Source organism: Pteropus alecto, unplaced genomic scaffold (genome assembly GCF_000325575.1).
Source record: "Pteropus alecto unplaced genomic scaffold, ASM32557v1 scaffold20, whole genome shotgun sequence".
In the NCBI taxonomy this organism is placed as follows: domain Eukaryota; kingdom Metazoa; phylum Chordata; class Mammalia; order Chiroptera; family Pteropodidae; genus Pteropus; species Pteropus alecto.
In genome coordinates this window covers 23,176,748-23,193,952 of record NW_006436298.1, presented here as the reverse complement: position 1 = coordinate 23,193,952, position 17,205 = coordinate 23,176,748, and the positions used below count along the sequence as shown (strand labels likewise).

General features: G+C 33.4%; 1 pseudogene; it reads right to left on the bottom strand.

The window, feature by feature from the left end:
* Positions 1-5,102: 5,102 nt before the first annotated feature.
* On the bottom strand, positions 5,103-5,221 carry LOC112480876 (annotated as a pseudogene).
* Positions 5,222-17,205: the final 11,984 nt, after the last annotated feature.

The following is a 17,205-nucleotide window of genomic DNA, read 5'->3' as shown; positions in this document are numbered from 1 at the left end:
GAATATGTAAAGGATAGTACTATATATACAGTCGTCCATTTTCTTCTGCACATGCCTTATCTCCATTCCCCTTTGCGAATTTCGATCTTTGAATCCTCTGCTTTTCAGTCATTGTTGTCTCACTTTATCCCTATGTATGCTGAACATTCATTATGATCTTGCTATAGCAAATCTCTTCTTATTGTTTAAGCTTAGAATGCCCTGTTCCTAGTAAGGGTTGCACGCCTCTGCTTCTATTCGCTTGCTAGTCACCTTACTCCTAATTATGTGGGGTTTTTTTGTTTGTTTTTTTTGTTTTTTGTCATTATATGTGAGCTGACCCCTTTCAGTATTTCCTGTAATAGAGGCCTCATAGTGGAGAATTCCCTCAATTTTTAAATGTCTGGAAAGGTCTTTATTTCTCCTTCATATCTAAAAGGAGAGCTTAGCTGGATACATTATTCTAGGCCGGTATTTCCTTTTGTTAATAGTTTACATATTTGATTCCATTCCTTTCTGGCTTGTAAGGTTTGTGCTGAGAAGTCTGATGATAATCTAATGGGGTTTCCTTTATAGATTACCATCTTCTTTTCCCTGGCTGCCCTGAGAATTCTGTCTTTGTCATCGATTTTCGATAACTTTAATACAATGTGTCGTGGTGAAAGCCTTTTTGAGTTGAGATAATTGGGTGTTCTATTGACTTCTTGAATTCCAAGCTCCAGCTCATTCCTTAGATTTGGGAAATTCTTGTCCACTGTTTGTCTGAAAATGCTTTCTAGTCCCTGCTCCTTTTCCTCGCCTTCGATAATGCCGATTATTCTTACGTTTCCTCTCCTGATGGTATCAGCTAGTTCTTGTATTTCTCTTTCATTATTTTTCATTCTTTAGCTTCTCTCTTCTTCCTTCTGATTTATTTCTAGATTTCTGTCTTTGATATCACTGATCCTTTCCTCCATTTGGTCGACTCTATTTCCCAAGCTTGCTATTTCATTTTTCAGCTCTTGCAGTGTGTTCTTCATCTCCAGAAGTTCTATTCTGTTCTTTTTGAGGGTTTCAGTCTCCTTGCTAAAGAACTCATTCTGCTCATCTAGTTGTTTTTTCACATCCTGAAATTGTTGATATGACTCGTTTGGCTCTCATTGAGTTTTTTCATAAGTACCATGCTGAATTGTCTGTCATTTAAGTTGCATATTTCTACGTCTGTAAGCTTATTTTCTGGAGATTTTTGTCTTTCTTTCTGAGATGCCTTGTCACCTTGGTTGTTCATAGTGTTTAATGGACTATTTCTCCTCTGGGGCATTAATGGAAGTGTATTCTGTTTTGTTTTGTTTTGTTTTTTTTCCAGAAAGAAGATTTATTATATGAAGGTCTCTCTTTAGCCTGCTGCAAAGAAGGCGCTTTTCTTTTGGTTTCCAGTAGGTGGCGTCTAAGCCTCTTGGATCCCTGTTTTATATAAAGTCTTAATAATGTCTTTTTTTTCTCTTATAGGAGTTTAATCATGCTCGCTACCCTCAGTCTCAGTTCCTTTCAGTGTTAGCAACAGTTTTGGTGGTGTTTGCTCAGTTCTTTTGCGGCTCCACAGTATTTGGTTTCGGAGGATATGGGGATAGGGGCCCTCTGGGTTGGGGGTTGTGGGCTGTGGCTTAGCCCTGGTTTCACAACTGAGGCTGGTAGAAATCAACTCTTGTTATTCTGCCATCCTGCTTCTCTACTTTCTGCCCTGATGACTGGGCCCTGTCTCTGGCCGTGTGGAGCTCACAGCTCTCCCAGGCAGGGCTGTTCAGGGAACTCGCAGCTCCTTCTCCCTTCCCCCTCCTCCTACAGGGAGCTCTGGCTGGGAGAAGCAGCTTCTTTGTTTCTCCCAGTCTACCACCCAACTCCCGGGGTTCTGACCTGTGGTAGCTCTTATGCGCAGATCCCACATTCGGATGTGCTGGTGTGCAGTTTGAGTGCTTTTTTTTTGAGTTTTAGATGTTCTGCTTATTGTTGTTTCAAGGGGAGAGATCTGGGGATGTCTCTTTCTCCACCATGTTTCTCCAAACTCTTGCTCAGATGGTACACTTTTCACTAATATTTGTGAAGACTTTTAAGATTTTACATTCACCTCGTTTTCCAGTCTTTTTTTTTCTTTTGATAAGAATTACCTCCCTGAAGTTTACATTTTAAAGAAAATCTGCATTCATCTTTTAAATGATATAGGAAATAAAAAGAAGAGTAACATATTAAAAATAGAATAATACTAGTTTTTATATTCACCGATGTAGTTACCTTTACCAGTGATCTTTATTTGTTTGTACAGCCTAGCAGATCTACTTATAATGAATTCCCTTAGCTTTTGTTTATCTGAGCATGTTGTAATTTCTTTGTTTTTGAAGGACCGTTTTGCTGAATATAGAATTCTTGGTTGACTTTTTTTTCCTTTCAATATTTTAAATATGTCCTACTGCCATTTGGCTTCCATAGTTCCTGATGAAAAATATGCTGTTAATTTTTTTGAGGATGACTTGTATGTGATGAATTGCTATCTTATGCTGCATACAAGAATCTCTCTGTCTTTGTCTTTCAGCAGTTTGATAATAATATGTTGTGGTGTGGATTTCTTTAAGTTAGTCCTGCTTGGAGTTTGTCGAGATTCTTGGATGTGTATATTCATGTATTTTATCAAATTTGGTAAGTTTTTGAACAATATTTCTTTTTTCTGCCTCTTTTTCACTCTTTTCATCCCGAGACTCCAATAATATGTATGTTGGTATGATTGATGGTTTCCCATAGGTCTCTTAGTCCCTGTTCATTTTTCTTGTTTTCTTTCTGTTCGTCAGACTGGGTACTTACAGTTGCCCTACTTTCATATTTGATGATTCTTTTCTCTGGTCATATCTGCTGTTGAATACCTTTTGTGGATTTTTAATTTTATTTATTGTACTTTTGAGGTCCATAATTTCTGCTTTAATCTTTTTAAATAATTTGTCTATTTGTTGATAATCCTTACTTGTTCATACATAGTTTTTCTGATTTCTTTTAGTTCTTTGTCCATAGTTTTCTTCAGCTCTTTGAGCATATTTAAGATTATAAATTTAAAGTCTTTGTCTACTAAGTTCAACATTTGGGCTTCCTCATAATGGTTTCAGTCAATTTTTTTTCCCTGTAATGAGTCATATTTTCCTTTTTTTTTTTGTATGCTTTGCAATTTTCTTGTCAAGATCTGGACATTTTGAAGATTATAATGTAAATCTAGAAATCAGATTCTCCCCTGAACACCAGATTGCTGTTGTTACTTAATGAAGACTGCAGTTATTCATTTGTTTAGTGACTTTTCTAAATTGTTTTTGCAAAGACTATATTCTTTGTCATGTGTGGTGGCTGAGGTCTACATCTTTTATTTCTGTGGTCAGACAATGCCCTCATACAGATTTCCTTAAAGGCCTAGATCCAATAAGAGAAAAAAAAATTTTTTAAAAAGGATATGTTGACTAAGTTACTTCTATAATGCCAGTGATTCTTCTTCAACCCCTTAGGATTGAACCAATGGTCAGCTTCTATGCTGGCCCCTCAGTGCACTTCCAGGTAGATCAAAATACAGAACCCTGTTTTTTTGGAGGAGAAGTTTCCTATCATCCGCCATGATTCCAGAAAGCTTCATCAGGATCAGACCGTTGTCCCCATGGTTAATTTTAGTGGAGCTTGAGGATTGTGGCTACTATGTGTAATGTTGAAATTCACCAAAATTTACTAGTCTGTTTCTTTCTTTGTCAATTGCCCTGTATGCTACAAGTATTCAACTGGACCTCTTTTTTTGAAATAGTTGATTCTAATACTTCTTACTAGCTCAATAGTTGTTTTGGTAGAGGGACTAAATCTAGAACTTCCTACTCTGCCATCTTCTGTGACATCTCTCCCTTCCATGTTCATTATTAAAAGTTTCCAGTTTGGACAATAAGTTTTATGGTCACCTATTGGTAATTAAATTACAGGAACAAGAAAAAGAGAGGAAAACAAGTTCTTACAGAAAATATAAACCATGAGAATCATCAATAAATGTTTACTGACTGCTGCAAGAATATAAGCTGTCAGGTGAATGCTACAAGCTTTTCCTGTTTTCAGTTCAATATTGTTTCCACTGTTTAGGAAGTTTTTATACTAGTCCAGAATTGGTACAGTGAATGCCTCTGTTGGAAGGGTTGATGGACCACATTGATTTTCATCCTGAGTTTGGATATGGGATATTGTCATTGGATATGTAACATGTCAACTGAGATGTGAAGTGGAATAGCTTTACCTCTTGTTGCTGACATGGGTGCCATATTGCCTGTTTTTCTACTTGCTCCCCACTGTGGGTGGGTCATGAACAGTTGCTTCATGGATGTATGCAATATGCAGGCCTAATGTTGTATAGGCCTGCTATAGACAATGCTCTTTAATTGGGCAGGAAAGTTACTGCATTGGCTTGTCTCCCATTTTGGAAAGCTGAGTACACGCTGTTACTGCAGCATTTCCAGTATATGCCAGTTCGAGGAACAAGATCCTAAGACTGAAAATCAAACTAGGGGCTCCACATGGTTATAAATAGCACTGCATTTTGACTATCGAGTCTGATTATATTTTTAATTGTGTGGAGGTACTTTTTTGATTATAGATTAATATCCATTTACTTTTTCTGGAAATTCACTAGATTTCAGCTGCTTTTAGAATCCCAGTTAAGAAAATTTTCATTAAAGTTTTTGGTAACTACTCAGAAAAGAATAATATGGTACATTTGGGAAAAAATGTTTTCAATGAGAGATCTTAGGTTAATTGGCTGGTGACTCACACATACTCAGAATGCTACAGGTGATAGCAAATTTAATCTTTTTAAAATGTAAGCGAATAAAAGTGGAAAAGTGGAAGTGACTTGTCTAGTTTTTAAACTTGTATTAAACATGAGTGTTTTCGTAAAATGAAGTAAAATAATTTCCTATTTCCATAAGTAGTCACGTTTTATGGTTGATGTTTTTAAAGTTAAACTTTTTTTAATTTTAATTTTAATTTAATTTATTTATTTTTTTTTAGGTGAGGCAACCCTTAGTTGACCTCACAGATTGCAAGGACCTTCTCAGTTTACAATCCCTTATTTTTTTTAGTTTTTATGCCTACAGCACCTGGTCTTCCTAGGTGGTCTCCCATCCAAGTATTAACCAGGTTCGACCCTGCTTAGCTTTCAAGATCAGACGGGATTGGGCTTGTTCAAGGTAGCATGGACATAGACAAAGTTAAACTTTTTAAAAATTTAATTTATTGGGGTGACATTGGTTAATAAAATTATACAGGTTTCAAGTGTACAGTTTAATAATACATCATCTGTATATTGCACTGTGTTCACCACCAAAGTCAAATCTCTTTCTGTCACCATATATTTGACCCCATTTACTCTTACTTACCTCTTCCCTCCCCTCCCCTCTTTCCTTCTGGTAACCACTAAGCTGTTGTCTGTGTCTATGAGCTTTTGTTTGTCTTGTTCATTTGTTGCTTTCAGTTTTATATACCACACATGAGTGAAATCATATGGTTCTCAACTTTTTCTGTCTGACTTATTTCACTTAGCATGATATTTTTAAACTCTGGGAAAAGGGGCATTTGTGATGGTACTTCTATCAAAATATAAGCTATATCATATGAAAGGATTGCTTATAGTATATTGATAGTATAAAAGCTTTCTTTAAAATTTTTTAATTACAATTAAAATGTCTAAATTATAATCATCTACTAAGAAACAGTTTTAATCTTTTCCATAGTTCTCCATGTGATGTTAATACTGTGTACATTAGTATTGATGCTTGAGTTTAAAACATTAAAATTGCTAACACCATAGCTTTGGTAATACACATTTGAATATTTAATCACGTTGCTAAAAACAGCTTCTCTAATGCTACATTTTCAGTGAGTATGATGGGCCTTCTGTTAGTGCTGGTATTTAAGCAATCTTGCTTTCTATTTTTCTCTTGTATAAACAAAGTGAAGTATTCCCACCTGAGACTTCCCCAAAATTTCACTTGGGAAACAAAACATGATTTGAAAGATGTTTTCTGTTGTATGTTACTCAAATCAGGCTTTGCTTTGAATCAAGCCAAATGATGAAAACATAGTCCAGCCTTCTTTCCAGAAGAATGCAATTACCTCTAAGGCTTATAGTAAAAAGACCACTAATTGAGAACACTTGTCTTTGTTTTCAGTTAGCAAAGATTCTTATTAAGAATGTCCATTTTTTAAATTCAGAAAGGTAGGTTTATTTTTAATGAACTTGAGAGTTCTGAAAATTAAAGTATGTGCAGGTTATCCTCTTCCTCAAGGGGACGTAAACTACTGCTGCGCTCGTGTGAAGTAATAGTGAGATACCATAAGCAAACAGTAGATGATTCGTGTCAGATGGTTCTCCAATAATCTTAGTGGGGAAAAAGCAGCTGATGTATGGGATATTGAAGGCAGATTAAGTTGTTAATGTATATTAGTATATTCTTAATTTCTTTTTAATTGAAAAAGACATATTGACTTTAATTAGAACCATTTCACAGGAACTGTCAATTAGCACATGTCAAACTAGTTAATTCAGAACAGAATTCTTTTAATTAGGGTCTGCTTTCCTTTAACTGTGGGTCCAATGAAATCAGCCTTTCCTTATCTAGATTTTAAATGTCTCTAAGACATATAATACAAATGTAGACTCTTATCTATTATTAGAAGCCCATATGGATAAAATTAAAATGATGATGCTGGCATTGTTCATGCAGCACAAATCAGAGTCCTTTTATGACTGTTAGAAAAAAACATGGCTTTGAACAAAGACTATTTTAAATACCAGATTTATCCTACTTTAAAGAGACTACAAAATTTATGACATGCATGTTCACATTTAAAGTATTATTTAATACGTCTGTTCAAATAAATGGGCCTATTCAAACGTTTTGTGTGTTCTATCAGCCGAAGACACATAAAACATTGTCAAGCCATACAGCAACATTTTCTCCTTAAATGAACTGTAATCAAAAAGGGAAAACAGACTGAATGGTTTTTTATTTTTTTTGCACAACATAAAAATAGCATTGTTAACTTTCATTGTATCCAAAGATTTAATACCAATAGAGGTGATACACTGACTAAACAACTACTAGTGAGCTAATGTGATCTTAGCAATCAGACAGTGTGAAATCTGAAACTTGGCTCTTGCTTAATGTAATGAAATGATAGCATTTTAGTTGCACTCGGTATGAGGATGGGCACGTACAGTGAACTTGGTGGGGCAGGGCTATGTGGTGTTCATCTATAAATAGGTATGCTCAAAATTAATAGAAGATTTTAAGTGAAACATAGAAGGAAAATTAATATGAAATCCAGCTTACTTTATTATGTAATTTAGCCACTGTTTTACTGAGTTATAGCAAGCAAGGATCACAGAAATTAATAAAGAATATTTAATAAGCTAAACTCTGGATTCCAAAGAGAATTATCTAGCAATGTATTTTATGTATCCTCATACTTGTTCATCTTGCTATAGATATATTTAATTTAATAATAGTGGTAATGTTTCTTTCTAAAGTGTGCTATACTGTAACTGTATCAGTGGCTGCATTGTGTCAATTGAATTAAATGAAGAATGTAGTAATCTAATTTTGATTAACATAGGCAAAACAACAAGGATAGCAAACAAACAAATGAAAAAATGCAATCAAAAAACCCCTTTCCTTTTTCTTTCAGAGTTGACCTCTCTGAACTATTTCTAGAGATGCCTTTGCTATCTCTCTACTCTGAGAGACATAGCTGACATTCAGCATGTCCATATTTTGTTCAGACTGATAGCTTTTAACATATTTAGTACCATAAAGTCATTTGAGTCTGTGATGAAAGATATTAATCCTCTTCCCGGAAAAATTTACATATGCATACATGTACTAAAATGTTCAGGATGGGAAATCTTAACTTCTTAAAAAATAATTTGGCACAGCCTGCTGTAAGGTGTAACCTCAGTTTGATATAATTGATTACTTGTAGTGTTGCAGGCACTATGCTTGGTTCTGGGAATATAACAGTGAGTAAGATGAGCAACCTTACCATCTGAGTCACTGTGACATATTATTAACATGTTTTCAGAAATTACTATGTGATTCATTTTAAAAAACCCTTTTTACTCTCTGAACTGGTTAAAATTTGATCTGTATTTACAAATCTTTGTACAAGTTATAAATGTGATAAGATTGACAACTTTACATAAAAAAATTGCCTGAATATAATTATTGAAACATCAGAGGAGATTGATTTTATAAGTGTAACAACAGATTTCATTAGCCCTTTCCATCTTATTTATAATTGTTTTGGTTAACAATCTCAGGTAATATTAATTAACATTATAATTTTGATCCATCTTTTAGTTCTGTTTATTTAAAATATAATATTTATAATTATAAAGAAGACATAAGGCATACTGATATAATTTTTATAAGTTAGTGTCATTTACACTTAAAATAAACTGTGCAAATGATCTTGGGGGTGGTGCTAATTAATTTCTCGATTTTCCGTGAGTAGGTTATCTGTGCTATTCTGGGGTTTAAATTTGAACAGTGCCTGAGCTAGGTCTACTTTTCATAAATATTAACACACCCAGAGTCTGTTATTCTACCAAGTAGTCTTAATTCCTTTGTATCTTAAAATGGGTATTATGTGTGTGTTTGTGTGTGTGAGTGTGAGTGTGTGTGTTTGGTGTTTAAGAATATACTATAGCATTGTTACATATATTAAATATATTTAAATATATATATGCATATATAAACATAGATACATATATATTTAAGCATACTTACATACTTAGTGTATGTGTTTTAGTCCCAATTTGCTCCTTGATTGTTTGTAGCAGATTAAATTCCCTTGTCTATTTTAATTTATTAAAAGTTGACCCTCAGTGCAGCTACCAGCAACAAAAATTTCTATTTGGAAATTTATAGGACACATGAGCCTTGACTTGGTTTCATCATTTTAATGGTATAGATGGTGTAGGTTTTATATATTGGTAAAAATAGGCAAAAATTGTTCAGATTATATGTTTATGAATCTAAATAATAGCCATTTAACTTTCACTTGGTTAGCAGCATTTTAATAGATTAAATTATTAGGAGCTATGATTTCAAATAGTTTTCAACAAATAGTAAAGTTCTAGAAATGACTGCAATGCTTCATTTAAAGGAAAGTAACTTTCAGACTAAATTTTTTAATTCTCGAATTTTAAGAGTTAAATGGAAACTTTAAAATTATTTCATCCACTTCTAGATTCTAAATTAATATAGTATTGATTTTATTAGGGACTAAAGAGACCACTCTGTGTGTGGGATTTCTGTTTATTCTATGTATATGTAACTACCCCTCCCCTATTTTCGACCTAATAATCAATGATTCTCTAACATTAGTTATATATTATAATTTAGTAAATTTAATTTTTTATTAACTTGAATGAGACTGTTCACGTAGCTTTTGGAAGTGAAAGGGAGATATCTCTTTATTTGTTTCTATTTTTATTTTCATTGGCCGTCTCAGGTTAGTTTTGTTCAATACCACAAATATTTATTAACACCTATTATTTACAGAAACAGTTAATATTAGGCATTATCTTATTGAACATTAATTAAAACATTTATTTGTCTTTCTTTTAACTATGTGGAATCTGTTAAAAACTATTAACGATGAGTAAATTAGTGATGGCCTTTTTCAAAATTATTTATTGAAATATTTTCAAAGCCATTATCATATGCAATATGAACAATCCCATCAGTAATTTCCTTCACCGATATCACTAGGGGTTCTGCATATAGAAAAGCTGGGTTCAAATTTCAGTATTGCAGTTTACTGACTTTGTAAACTTAGATAAATTAACATACTTCTCTGAGCTTCGGTTTCCTCTTCTGAAAAATGGGGATAATAATACCTACCTTATGATGTTGTAAGGGTTAAATGAAATATGTAAAGGGTTTAGCACCCTGTCCATTATATACTCACTAAATATTGGCTCCTATTCCCTTTTTCAAACAGTTTTGTTGTACTGACTGACCCTAATGAGAAATAAAACCATCTGTTAAGTAAATTCACCCTTAGATGGGAATACAAATTGTTAACATGAATGCTGTACTAATTTGATTGTTAATAGATATTAATAGGGGAGCTGTACCACTGTCCTTGATGCTTCAGGAGAAGCCAGCTGGTGACAATCATCTACTTATGACCAGCAATTCTTTTTTCACTTGCATATGAAATATTTTATGGCTATCACTCAATGAAATGGCTTCTAACCAAAACCCTTTGTTTACAATAGTTCAATGTGGAACATTTAAATATTCTTGAATACCAATATTAGCTTCTAAAAATAAGAAAAGGATATATAAAAATAACCTATAATTATGCCAACCAAAGGTAATCATTGTAAATATTTTGGTGTATTATATATATATGTGCTGAGAATTTTACTAGGTCATTACATTTTATTCATAACAGTGATTCAAATGACTTCATAGTTCATTTTTTAAACTAAGCTCTTCTTGGGGGTTGTATTTTTTCTTTCTGCTCTAATAAATAATGTTGGAATGCACATCTTTATATATAAAAATTTATTTGCATTTCAGATTTTTTCCTTAGGAGAATTCTTAGGAGTAGAATTACTGGTCAAAGAGAATGAACATTAACATTTGATATGTATTACCTCAAAGTGCTTTCCAGAAAAGTTTCATTAGCCCCATGTGTATTTCTGAAAAAAGAATGAGTTGCTTTTTGAGTATACAGTTTGGCTAGTTTGTTAAGTCAGTTGATTAGTGTACAGTTTTTTGCTAACTAATTTTCATTAAGTAATTCAATTTGACATTAATTTAAGAAGAGGCCCAATAACATTCTAATGAACCATGTGAAATCACTTTGGATTTTCAAAAAGATAACTTTTAATTTAAAAGTAACGTTTAAAGTAATATTTTGTATAAGTAGTAACTGGTCTGCCAATTTGACATAGTCATATCTTGATTTTTGTTTGCATTATGAGGTCTCTTCAGGGCTAATTCTATAGCAATTTTTATAGGAACGTGAGATTCTTCTAATGTGCAATTAAAGTATTTGCATTATTGGCAATATACATTATAGAGAAACTTAAGGATAAAAATCAGCTCATTTTATTTTGTAGTAAAATCATAAATAGGAAAAATATGCTAACACGATAATATCTAATGAGGGAAATGTTCCATGCAGATGTCTGTTTTTCTATTAATCCCTAAAATGACTATATGCTTTTATTTGTATGAGTAACATCAGATACAAACATGTTACTAGGAATATATCCACTTATAAAAAAGATAAACACAATATGAGTTTAGAATTTTAATAAATTCTGTTTTAAAGGTGATTTAAATCTTTAGATAATGTAAGATTTGAGATTTCAAGAAAGATATAATATCTGTGTATGCTACTTCTGAGAGTTATTTAGATATTTTTCTCTTGTTTAGCTGCATTTAGTACAGCTTCTTACATAAAGAAATGAGAACTGGGTCCTGTATGATGGATCTTTTATGGGATATAGAGAAATATAATTTTCTTTAGTTATTTTTGAAGCCTCCATCTAGGCACACTGGCAATTTTATTTTTATTATAGTATGTAGATAACAAGATTATATGCTCTCAAGCTAACACAAAGGGCATGTGAAGGGAAAAAAGAAAACACAATTTTTGTTTTTGCTGTTGTCATTAGGGAGTTTCATATTTTCTTTGTACATTGGGTACCTTTTCAAGTTTATTGTACTATGCTGATAGCAATGCCAGATTTCATTTAGTTAACACCAAGTTAGTGAAAATGAAAAGTGACTATTTTGCTGCTATTACTATTATTCTAGATTTTTTTCTTGTAAATACCTTTTATGGTTATAAGTTATTTCAGAATGGAAGTGCTTTGGGGAGATGTATTTTGTTTTAAGCCAGATTAGGCTGCTAACCTAAATTTGGACCTATCCCTTTACTATTAGTAAACATGTCCTGGTACTAATACAGATGTATACAAACAGTTGTTTTATTCTGTACTTTCACATTTTCTATTGAATATATGTCAGTGAAGGAACAGCTTTGGTGAGGGGAGGGGAGAGAGACATATATACACAAGCAATCACCCTTTTACATTGGTATTAGCATCCTTCAGTCTTAGAATTAAGAAAAACAATAAAGTCACACTGTTAGTTATACATATTTTATACTAATCCTATCAGAGTTGATACTATTCTAGACTTGAAGGTACAATGACAGAGAAAGGGATTGTGGGCATGGAGAATTAGAAAGATGAAACAGGGAAAGACATAGAGAAGGTTAATGCTCTTGGCTTTTGATATTTAATTTGAATAATGAATTTTTTTCCTTATGTCTCGAGCTTATGGTGTAATTGGAACTAATTTAAGCATAATTACCAAAATAATGGAATAAATCATTTTAGACTGGGTATCTTATTTGTTATTGAATATATTGATTAGCTCTAAGTAGGTCATCATGTAGTTTATAAATTTTAATGCCTTGTCACTTATAAATATGCCTGATATTTAAAAAATTAAACCCATTTATCCTTGCTTTGATTTTTCTTTGCTCTCTAGGATTAATGAGCAAAATGTGAACTTCACTATGAATATTTCCTAAAATTTTGATATACAGTTTACTTTCTTAAGATTCATTTTGAACAGAGATCATGTTCTATAAACTCTTATGAAGGGATTTCAAAATGACTAAGGTTGACCTTTGGGGGTATGATATTTTGGGAGGTACTTATCTAAAATTAATAGATATTATTATGTTAGCTGCTACTAATGTATTAGAAATTATTCTTTAAAGAGTCCAGTTGAACACCAAGCCCAATGTCTTTTGGTGAAGGGTGGGAAGAGGTATATATGCACATTTACAAGCCTGATAGGACTGCTTGCCAGTTTTCATTTATTTTAACATGAATAAGCACCAAGGATCAAGTTAATTACAAAAAGGTAATGCCAGACTTAGGAATTTTGCAGATATACTTTAGTGAATGTGTCATGATTTTTTAAATGTAATGTGAGGATAGAAGTCAAAGATATTGTCTGTTGTACCACACAGTGTCTGTAGTTAACAATACATTATTGTGCCCTTTAAAATATATCAAGAGGATAGATCTCATGTTGTGTTACCACTTACCACTTATAGAACATAAACAAAACACAAGGAAATTTTTGGAGATGATAGATATATTTATAGTAGCTTGATTGTAGTGATAGTATCATGGGTATATGTATATGTCCAAACTCATCAAGATGTATATATTAAATATGTGCAACAAAAATACGTCAATTATACCTCAGTAAAGCCAAAAAAATGTTGATTATATTTTAAAGCTATGTTCTGGAGAAGGAAGAGAAGAAAATTAAGCAAAGTCCCAAAGCATTCAGAATTCTTGATGTAGGAGGTGAAAGGGAATGGCTTCATGAGTCTTTGTTTTAGTCTATTGCCTTCATGATGAGTACTTGATACTGATGATGTTGGTATTCTCTTTGGCATTTAAAGGAATAATAAATATACTCTTAATAATTTCTCATTAGAGAGCTTTTCTTTTACTGAGGCTGCTGATTCACAGGAAAAAAAACTCTTTGAGGGCAATATACAATTGGAAAACAATTTATGACAGAGGAAGCAAAAGAGAAGGAGAAAAAGATGGCAAACATGGGTAGATACTGACAGAGGAAACATGAAGGAAAGGAAGATGAGGAGGGACAGTAGGTGGGATAAAAGAAATTTTTCTTCGTTCTACTGCTCAGGCCTCAGCCATCCAAAGGCTTTCTTTTGCTTCCATTCTGCCTACCATACTCCAGCTATTAAAAATCTTATCCCAATTCTGGTGTTAATCTAGTTCCTCGAGGCTTTTACCTTTTCCATCAGCATGTGTTCTAGGTTCACATGGTCACCATAACTATCACTCGTCTTTTTACTCCTCATTCCACTGTCAGTAACATTTTCTCAAAGCTTTCTTGGAATATTCAAATCTCTCACTTAGTTACTTCAAACAGACTCACTGTTAATGGTAATTTAGTGTCACTTTATACCAGGTAGTATTCTAGGCTCTGGAAATATAATAGTCAATGAGATGAAGTCTCGATCCTCATGGAGCTTCAATTGCAACAGATGAATAAATATATATTTGATTTGTTATGGTGGAAAAAGCAGGTGAAGGGGACAGAGAATAACAAAGTATGCTGCTTTAGAAAGGGTAGTCAAGGAGGTTTTCTCTATGGAGGTGACATCTGAATGAAGTGAGGGAACAAACCATATGAATTTCAGGGCAGTATATACCTGGCAGTGGGATGAGTCAAGTACAAAGGCTTATGTTTGGTGTGGTCAATGATCAGCAAGAAGCTAGTGGAGGGGAGAGTCATAGGAAATGAGGTTAAGACAGGCAGAGGCAGGTCACAAAAAAGCTTATAGGCCACAGTGAAATCCTTGGATTTTATTGAGTGTGTTGGAAAATCATTGCACTTAGAGGGATGAGAGCAGAGAGGCAATGTGGACTTACTTCACTCTAGGAATACTTTCTGAGATGAAAGTGGAGCTACAAGGTATCAGGAGAATTTTTAGGTAATTACCCAGTTGCATTTATTAATATAAATACTATGGTAGGAATGGGAAGTGGTTGTTCAGGAACAGCTTGCGTGGGATAACACTACTGAAGGTCTATTGTACCTTTGGAAGAGAAATACAGTACCATGATTGAATAGGTGACTTTTCCTAGAAAAAATTTCATTGATTAACCTGTTCAGAGGTCAGTAGAAGTGAAGTAAGTAGTGGCTAATTCAGTAAATATTTTTGTGGGCTTATTATGTATCAGATACTGGGCTAGATACTTTTGCAAATGTGAGAGGCTTTGCAGGTATATCTCTCCATTTCACAGAGAAGAAAACTGAAGCTCAGAGGTCTTGTTGTGCCACAGCTGTTGGAAATATGTGGCTAATTATCTGAATATTCAAACTAAAGTAGGCACTTTGCCTGAATTATTGGGGGAATTACAACAGTGCTGTGCAGGTGATGTGCTGTTAAATTTCTAAGAATGTATTAAAGGGGCAATTAAAAGACGTCTTCTATTTTAAAACATATTTTCTAATTATTTCTGGAAATTAAAGGACTATGTGGTCAATTTAGAAAAATTGGAAAATATAGACACACACACACACACACACACACACACACACACACACATTGTAACAACCTCTCTGCTTCCTACATTTTAATGCCGCAGACCTACACTTTTCTCATGTAAACCAATGGATTTTGGTGGCATTGTTATTGTATTTATATAAATAGTTGCAGAACGAGTGAGTTTCACTCACTTTGTCCAGTGTTACCAGTCATTTAGACTTGCCTTAAGACAGTTTATTACTTGAAAACGAGTTTGGGAAACTTAATAAGCGTGTTTGATAATTGAGTTTGTTGAGCAAAATTGTTACAGAAGTCATCTGAAGAACTTAATTCTATAGTCTATTATGTTGTAGTCATGGAAATCTTATGTTCTAGTGGCCTATCTGTGGGGCATATTACCAAATCCAGTATTTATTTGGCATAATTAATCTAAAGCAAGGAAAAAAATAAAATGATTTTCCTTTCCCTGGATAACCTCCTTGCTTACAGCAGACTATGGAAGTACATCTCAGTCTACAGTGTCACATGTTCAAGGAGTAAACTTTTTGTTAATTTTTTATAACTCAGTTTCTGTTTGGAGCCCCTATTCTGCCCAGATGGCTGAAATTTTAATATTAACTTGGGATCTCTTACCTCTTCCTAGTGCTCTGCTAATCCTTGGGTGGAGGTGGTGGGTCCTATTAGATATCTTTATCTTTCCTCATTGATAGCATTTGTAGAAATGTTTATCCTTCATTTTGTTTCTGAAGTTGATCATCACACGTTACTGCTGACTTATCCCTCATGCCCATCCACACAATTTAAGCTGGTAAAGCAACTTTTGCTGCAATTTTCATGCTTTTGATTATATTGTGTCTTCCTGTGGTCCCCAAACTGCACCAAGATGTAGAGAATTCTCTGAGAGTGCCAATTGCCTGAGCCTCTCTGGGGCTGGATGGGGCCTGGAAAACTTTGAGGCTGAAAACATTGTTTGCCTCTCACATTATCCATCCCATTCTATGAGATCTTTCTGCTTCCCTGAGTCTGTACCTAGGAAATGAGACACAGATCGCCACCATTCTCTTGTAAAAAAATGTCTATGCATTGTTCCTTTGACTCTTTTCATCCTTCCAGGAAATTTTATCAGGTCCGGAGAATGAGAAAGTCTTTTCTTTTTTTAAGGTGTTCTAAATCTGTGTTCTGTGCCTGATGTTATAAATTGATGGGCTGAATTTGACCCACAGAAGTGCTTTTAGCTTGAGAAATATTTCAATTTTTGAATTTTTGAATTTCCAGATTTCTTTTGGGGGAAAAATGATCCGGTAACACTGGAACTACATTCCAAAGGGATTGTTTACTCTAGTCCTCACATTCTTTTATTTTATATTATTCACCTGCCTGCTTTGGTAAGCATGTGTTCTGGGTCATTTCCATTATTCTCAAGGCCCAGGATTTTGAAATTCATAGTGACAGCTTTCTGCTGTCATTGCTTTTCCTGAAGGTAAGCTTATCTACTGCTTGAATGGAAGAAGTATCTAAGAACAATAGGGGAAAAACTTGGCTAGTATTTAAAAAATGTTAAACCATTACAGGAAATTATCAAAATTTTATTTTACTAATTTAAAAATGTTTTGTCAAGTTAATTTTTAAAATTCAGCTTTATTGAGGTATAAATTGCATAAAGTTCACCAATTTTGAATGTATAACTAAGCTGTTTTCCAAAATGATCGTATCATTTTACTTTAATACTAGCAATGTACAAAAGTTCAATTGCTCCACAGTCTTGTTATTATTTGGTGTTATTAATATTTTAATTTTAGCCACTCTAGTGAATACATTGTATGTAGTTATATCTTGTTGTGGTTTTAATTTGCATTTTCCTAGTGAATAATGATGTTGAGCATCCTTTCATGTGGATTGTTTTCTATTCATATATATATATATATATTTTAAATGTGTCTGTTGAAATCTTTTGTCTACTTAAAAAAATTGTTTTCTTATTTTTATCTAAGTATGAGGTAAGGGTAGACTTTCATTATTTTACATGTGAATATCTAGTTGTTCAGCTGT